We start from the raw sequence: 7,718 nt of genomic DNA, 5'->3' as shown, positions 1-7,718 counted from the left end.
GGGGAAGGGGACGCCCGAGGCGGAGTCTGGCTCGGACTCCCCTCAGTGTCCGTGATACGCACGGCGGCGCGCGCGGGGAGGCGGCGGCGGTTGGTGGCTGGGCCTTTGGCCCAGTCGGGCGCGAGGTTTTTTTTTTCTTTAAACATTCCGCCGAAAGAAAAATTCCTAGAAAAATAAATAAAAATCTAAAAATTCCAAAACAAGTTTTCTCCGTCTAAATAAAATATTTAGAACAAGATGAACTTTTTTTGGCCCATAAAATGCAATTTTTTAAAAACATGCAACATTTTTCTAGGGCAAATAAAAATCCCGAATAAACTCAAATAAAATCCAAAAATGATTTTAACATTTTTCCTCCGATATTTCAGTTATTTTAGAGAAGTCATATTATCTCCCCTCATTTATTATTCTAAAATGAAATATTTTCCGGAGAGAAAATAATAAAATCAAATCCTCGTCTTCACTATTTGATAAAAATTTCAAATATGAAATTTAGAAAAATCCCCAACTCTCTCCGAAGGTCCTTGAGTTGCTAAGGATCTCGAGGATTGCAAACGAAAAGCAATAAAATATGATATGCATGGATGATCTATGTATAACATGCCAAATTGGAAATTTGGGATGTTACATACTATGTTTACAAGATCCTATGAATCAAAGAGGCTCAAAGTGTCCATCACAACCGACCGTATAGACCTCTACACTACAAATGTCCCTGCTCATCTTCAGTACAAGGAACATACTGTACTACTAGCATACTCCCTCCATTCCAAAATATAAGTCTTGGTAGAGATTTCCACTATGGATCACATACAGATTTATCCACATACATTTTAGAGTGTAGATTCACTCATTTTGCTCTATATGTAGTCCATGGTGGAATCTATACAAAGACTTGTATTTAGGAACGGAGAGAGTACATATTAAATAAGAACGGAAGAGGAACATGGTAAAAAAGAGCAAGCAAATTTTGGATAATAAAATGTTGGTTGCGCAGTGCCCACACATGATGAACTAGAGCGCATTAAGAATGCAACTCCCAGCTGTCTCTCGACCATTTCAGGTGGTTGGATGAAGATTCTACGTCTCCTAAACCTTCTTCTTCCTCGTCTCTGATTCTTTCCATACAGAAAACCGCACGGCCCGCCGGCCGGACCACCGGCCCCCACCGCCTGTGTTCCTCCGCCACGCCCACCCCCCACCCGCGTCGAGTTTTCTTCATTCGGCGAGGCCCCACAACGACCCTAGCCCCTTGGATCGCACCGGCGAACTCCGGCGAGCTCTGAAAAATTGATTGACCCAATTTTGAAATTTAGTCTATTGTGATTTAACTAGTGTGGAATATAAAAGGGGAAAACCATAAGCATTGGGAGTATAGGTTGAGCGTGCCATGGCAGATCTGGAGGTGCAAACCGCACAAAGGCCACTTCGCAACCAAGACAAGAAATCAGAGTAAAGCAGTGGCGATCTATTTTCTTGCTGTCTAAATTCTTTTATGTGTGATTAAGTTATCTTTGCAAGTCTCTTCGAATTATCAGTTTTGTTTGGCCTACTAGATTGATCTTTCTTGCAATGGGAGAAGTGCTTAGCTTTGGGTTCGATCTTGCGGTGTCCTTTCCAAGTGACAGTAGGGGTAGCAAGGCACGTATTGTATTGTTGCCATCGAGGATAAAAAGATGGGGTTTGTATCATATTGCATGAGCTTATCCCTCTACACATGTCATCTTTCTTAATGCGTTACTCTGTTCTTTATGAACTTATACTCTAGATCCATGCTGGATAGCGGTCGATGTGTGGAGTAATAGTAGTAGATGCAGGAAGGAGTCGGTCTACTTGTCACGGACGTGATGCCTATATACATGTTCATGCCTAGATAATCTCATAATAATTCGCTTTTCTATCAGTTGCACGACAGTAATTTGTTCACCCAGCATAATACTTATGCCATCTTGAGAGAAGCCACTAGTGAAACCTTTGGCCCTGGGGTCTATCTTTTATCATATAAGCTTTCAATCTACTTTTATTTGCATCTTTACTTTTCCAATCTATATCATAAAATACCAAAAATATATTTATCTTTTCATATTATATCTATCAGATCTCACTTTCGCAAGGGGTCGTGAAGGGAATGACAACCCCTTTATTGCATTGGTTGCGAGTTCTTGTTTGTTTGTGTAGGTGCGTGGGACTTTTGAGGACCCTCCTACTGGATTGATACCTTGGTTCTCAAAACTGAGGGATATACTTACGCTACTATTGTTGCATCACCCTTTCCTCTTCAAGGAAAACCAACGCAAGCTCAAGATGTAGCACCGCCCCGTCCTCCACCTCCAAGGAGCTGCTCCGGCGATCGCCTCGTCTATCGCGGCTGCTCCATACCCATTGCGCCGCCTTAACCTGCTCCACCGGAACCGCAGCATCCTCACCGACTCGTCGGACAAAGCCGAGGCCTACTCGGCGCCACCAAAGAGGTTGTACACTCATCTCATCACACCTTATCCTTAACTCGACCTCCCGGCACCAACGGTGCTCCATCCCGCACCCCCATGGAGCGGCTACCTTGAAGCCGGCGCCGCGGGCGACATCTCCATGGCGGCTCTCCCCTAGTGCAAGGTCCCTTCGGCGGCGGCGGCCATACCAGTCGGATCTTCTGCTGTTGCTCCGGCTCTTGCTCGCTCGTGCAGCTGCTGCTGCTCCGGCTCTCGCTCGCTCGCACTCCTGTTGCTGCTCTCCCCCTCGCTCCTGCTGCTGCTTTGCTCCGATTTAGCTACACTTCAGTCGACTGAATCGACTTTTGGGTCAGTCGATTTTCAGGGGGTGGGGGGCTTGCCGGAGTTAAGCTAGAACCACCCGCAGTGTGGAGGGGGGCTCGCCGGAGAGGTACCCCACTATCTATCTTAGGGTTCAGGGTGGGGGCGGGGGGCCTAGAGGGCTGGCCGGGGCGGCGGCGGACCGGCGCTGGGGAATTGATTTGGGGCGGCGAGGCGGCGCTGGGGCCGACGGTTTGGCCGGTTGTGGCTGGCGGCTGAGGGGGTGGAGGTTGATGATGAACTGCAGGCCCTCCCTAAACTACATGTAAAGTGCCTCTCTGCTACTATTGCATTCAGTTTCGACAGTAACATTCAGATTCCACGGGAAATTTCAGTTTCGACGGTTAATTTCAGAGTCAACAGTTTTTACCCCATCTGTTGTAGTCATGTGGTTTTTGGTGATGTAAACTTTACATCTATTTTACATCATCTATTGGAGATTCTATTAGAATCCCACTTGATATTGACGATGTTTGTCTTTTGCTGCTCCAGCCTTGACGTCTTACGGCTCAACGGAGCTGCTCCAACAATAGAACGATCCATCACAACAGAGCAGTGCCCTAGACGCCATCTACAGATTCCTAGATCTTCCTTCACACCTCCGACGGCCACCTCTGCCTCAACTGCTTCAGCGACCAACCCAATGATATTGAGGTCGACACGGCTACTGTAAAGAGGTTGTACACTTGTTGCATCACTTATTCTATACATTCATGTCGATCCAATAAGTCTATTTTGGTTCAACGGAAAAACATAGCAATAGGGAATTTTCCTATGGCACTCTACTATTCAATTATTCATGCATTTTGTTGAAAGGAATGGAGCAAAACATCCACTGGACCTACTTTTCAAAAACCTATGCATGAAAACAAGACCAAGTGCATTAGTGGCAGAATAACATTCTAACGATACACGCTTTCATAAGGTTCCATTTTATTTTGGCCATGTTTCTTTGCATTTCTCTGCTCTTCCAATTCCTGTGAACCAAACACCCAAGTTGACAGAAATCTTGTGTTTACAAATGCTCTGTTTACCATGTACATTCCTATCCTATTCCGGTGTTTTTCCTATCCTTGCGTTTTTAGAATCATGCAAGCCAAATGAGCCCTTACAGAATTACTTCAGTTACAGGTAGGTGTCGAAGGGAACTTTGTGTGGTTTGTCCTGCTCCTGCCGCGATGTCGGCCACCTACCTAAGTTGCTCCATCGACAGAAGCATCCACCAAACCAGACATCACGACTCATGACCATCTTTCGCTGCATCAGATCTCCTTCCCTGCCACCGGCACCCACTACAACGGCATCACCATCATCGACTCAGCAGATGAACCTAAGGAGTACACGGTTCCACAAGAGAGGTCGCACTCTTTTGTTTCTGCCAATCTTATGCATTGCTTAAAATTACCTGCTATGTTATCGTCCTGTTCACCTCTTGGACTCCAAGTTAGGTCCAAATTAATGTTCAAACTTGAGTTCTAAATTAGTTGTGGGGCACATATCGAGGCAGCAATGAGTAGTTGTCGGTGTTCTGGGAATGGGGGTCCCCAGGCTTGCCTGCCTGTGGCCTGTGGCATGGCTCGAGTGGTGGCCCAGTACGGCCCATCTTCTTCAACTCAAGCTCAAGACCCTCGCGAGGGGCCAAGCCTCGCGGGGCGGACGATGCAAGGCTTCCTCAGGAACGGCCTCACCAGGCAGGCTCGCGAGGAGGCGGAGAGATCAAGGTAGGGGTACCTCGCGAGGTGCCCATGATGCAAGCCATGACGATCGAGACCAGGCGGGCGCCGTCCTATGCAGTGTCCTTGTTTCCCCTTTGGGCAAATGGGGCAAGCATAGGCGTGGAGTACCGAGGCATCAGGCAAAGGTTACCATTTCAGTGCAACGAGACCAAGACCAGCAGAGCGGCAGGACGGAGGTCATCGTGGAGCCCAAGACGGCTTCATCGCCAGTGCCTTTGGGAGGCGAAGACCAACTTTAGTCAGGATAACCTGTACTAGATGTTCCCCTTCAAAATGGCCATTGTTGGCTCCCTTCCCGCTCAATATTTGGGAAGAGGACCAGGGCCTCTATATAGAGAGATAGCCACCACAGTAGAAGGCATCGAATCTGGATCTCACCCCGAGCCAACAGAGACGGAGCAATTCCTCTCCAAGCACACCATCGCAAGAACACCTCTCGCGAGGCTGTTCTTCCCTTGTACTGTTCATCATCATCCCCTGAGGCAATCCACCGCACCACACACAGGATTAGGGTATTACACCACAACGGTGGCCCGAACCAGTATAAACCTTGTGTCCCTTGTGTTGTTCAACGTCTAGCTTAGATTCGCAGCGAGGCATTTGGACGCGGATCAGTAGGGGAAAGAGCTTTGCACGCACCCCGACATCCGACATTTGGCGCGCCAGGTAGGGGTGCACCGGAGGTCTCCCTTCCGTCGACCCGCTCTCCATCAACACCACGCTTCTCCCTCATGGCGGACAACGCACCGCCCGCTCCGGCTGCCGATGCCGGCACTTGGGATAGGGGGCTCCGAGCCTTGGCCCCCGCCTTGCGATAGGTGCAGTGGCCGAACAAGTTCAAGCCAGAGATGCCGCTAGCTTTCCTGCTGGCATATGAGGAGGCCGTCCTCAAGGTCGGGGGCGACAACAAGTTCATGGCTAACTGGCTTCCCATGGCCCTCACTAGCGTTCCCCACATGTGGCTGCTCCACCTGCCAACAGCTTCGGTGGCCTCCTGGGAGGAGCTGCGCAACCTCTTCCTCACCCATTATACTGCGCTGGTGCCCCCGGTCGTCAATGCTCTCCTTATCGTCTCGCAAGCGCCACCCATGAGCCGCCACGTCAAGCCGTTCATCCACCAGATCAACGCCGCCCTCATGCGCCGTGAAGCCCCTCTGGGTTGGGTGGCACCCCAAGCCGACTTGACCTTCAGCTTGGACGATCACCCTGCCAACACTGCCTGCTCGGGTGGACTGCCGATGTTGGGCACTCCCACCATCTGCCGGGTGGCCGTCACCAGGACCCTCATCGACGGCGGTGCCAGCCTCAACGTGCTCTCGGTGGAGGCCTTCAGCCTCCTCCACGTGCCCCTGGAGTGACTCCGACCCAGCAAGTCCTTCTCGGGCGTCGGAGGCAGTTCCACCGGCTTCCTGGGCAGATCCATCTCCCGGTGACCTTTGGCACCCACGACAACTTCCGCATGGAGCTGGTTGATTTCGACATCGCCCTCATCGGTCTCCCGTACAATGCCATCCTCGGCTACCCTGCCTTGGCCCAGTTTATGGCAGCGACTCACCTGGCCTACAACCTCATGATGATACCCGAGAGCAGCGGCGTCCTCACTGTAGCAGGAGATACAAAGGATGCTCTGCTGGCGCTCAAGCTCGCCTTCAAGGCGGCCGCAGTGGCACAGCCCACCAGCGCCGACACCCTTAAGGCCAAGGGGACTGCACCAACCAAGAAGAAGCAGTTGTTCACCCAAGACAAGGCGGAGACTAAGCAGGTACCAGTCGATGAGGATGGATCCTCCGGCGCCACCTTCACCATAGGCGCCAATCTCGATCGCGAGCAAGAGCAGGCTCTGGTGAAATTCTTGCGCGCAACCAAGGAGGCGTTCGCATGGGAACCCAATCAGCTAGCGTGGGTCCCAAGGCAGGTGATCGAGCACCACCTGAACATGTGCCCCAATGTGCACCCTGTGAAGTTGAAAGCAAGGCGGCAATCCACCGAGAAGCAGGCCTTCATCATCTAAGAAACCCTCAAGCTAGAAGCTGCGGGAGTCATTCACGAGGTTCGCTATCCGGAATGAATGGCAAACCCTGTTGTTGTGCCAAAGAAGGGAGGAAAGGAGCGCATGTGCGTTGACTTCACCATCCTCAACAAGGCCTGCCCTCAAGATCCGTTCCCGCTCTCCCGCATCGACCAAATCGTCGATTCCACGCCTCAGTGCGACCTATTGTGCTTCCTGGATGCCTTCTCGGGCTATCACCAAATCAAGATGGCGGTAGAAGATGTGGAGAAAACGGCCTTCCTGACCCCGTGCGGGGTGTACTGCTACACCTGCATGCCATTTGGATTGCGCAATGCGAGCGCAACCTTTCAGCGACTGATGCATATCGCCTTGGGCCGGCAGCTCGGGAGAAACGCCGAGGCCTACGTCAACGATATCATAGTGAAGTCTCGGGAGGCCAAGACCCTGATACAGGACCTCGAAGAAACCTTCGCAAGCCTTCGTGAAGTGGACCGGCGGCTCAACCCGGAGAAGTGCATGTTCGGTGTTCCTTCTGGCAAGCTTCCGGGCTTTCTTGTGTCCCACAGAGGCATCCAGGGAAACCCGGAGAAGGTCGAGGCAATCGAAGACATGATTCTGCCGCAAACCCTCAGGGAAATGCAGAAGCTCAGCGGGCAAGTGACCGCGTTAGGACGCTTCATCTCCAAGTTGGGGGAGCATGCCCTGCCCTTCTTCAAGCTGAGGAAAAAGAAAGGTTCGTTCGAATGGACTGAAGAGGCTGACGAAGCGTTCCAAGATCTCAAGAAGTACCTGACCAGCCCTCTGGTGATGGTGGATCCGCGCCCTCAGGAGCCCCTGGTGCTCTACCTCGCCGCCACACCTTACTCCGCCAGCTCTGGTGGCGGTTCGGGAGGAGCGCCGGATCAAGGCCGCATTGGCCACGACCCCAACCGAGGCAGCTCGGGACTAGGAAGGCCTTGCTAGGGCCACGACCTTGGCAGATGGTGCACATTACTAGTATCACAATAGAGCCAATAGTGTTGTTGTACATGCAGACCCGTGTTACCCATCTGAAATCTTGTTGTGCCGTGTAGTTTCCCACGCTTTGTATTCTTTCACTTCTGCTTTGTCTTGAACTGATATGATTTGAGCCATGTCTCTATTTTGATTTGGCAAGACAAT

This window comes from Triticum aestivum, chromosome 1B (genome assembly GCF_018294505.1).
Source record: "Triticum aestivum cultivar Chinese Spring chromosome 1B, IWGSC CS RefSeq v2.1, whole genome shotgun sequence".
Lineage (NCBI taxonomy): Eukaryota > Viridiplantae > Streptophyta > Magnoliopsida > Poales > Poaceae > Triticum > Triticum aestivum.
The sequence above is the reverse complement of the archived record's forward strand: the minus strand, read 5'-3'. Positions refer to the sequence as shown.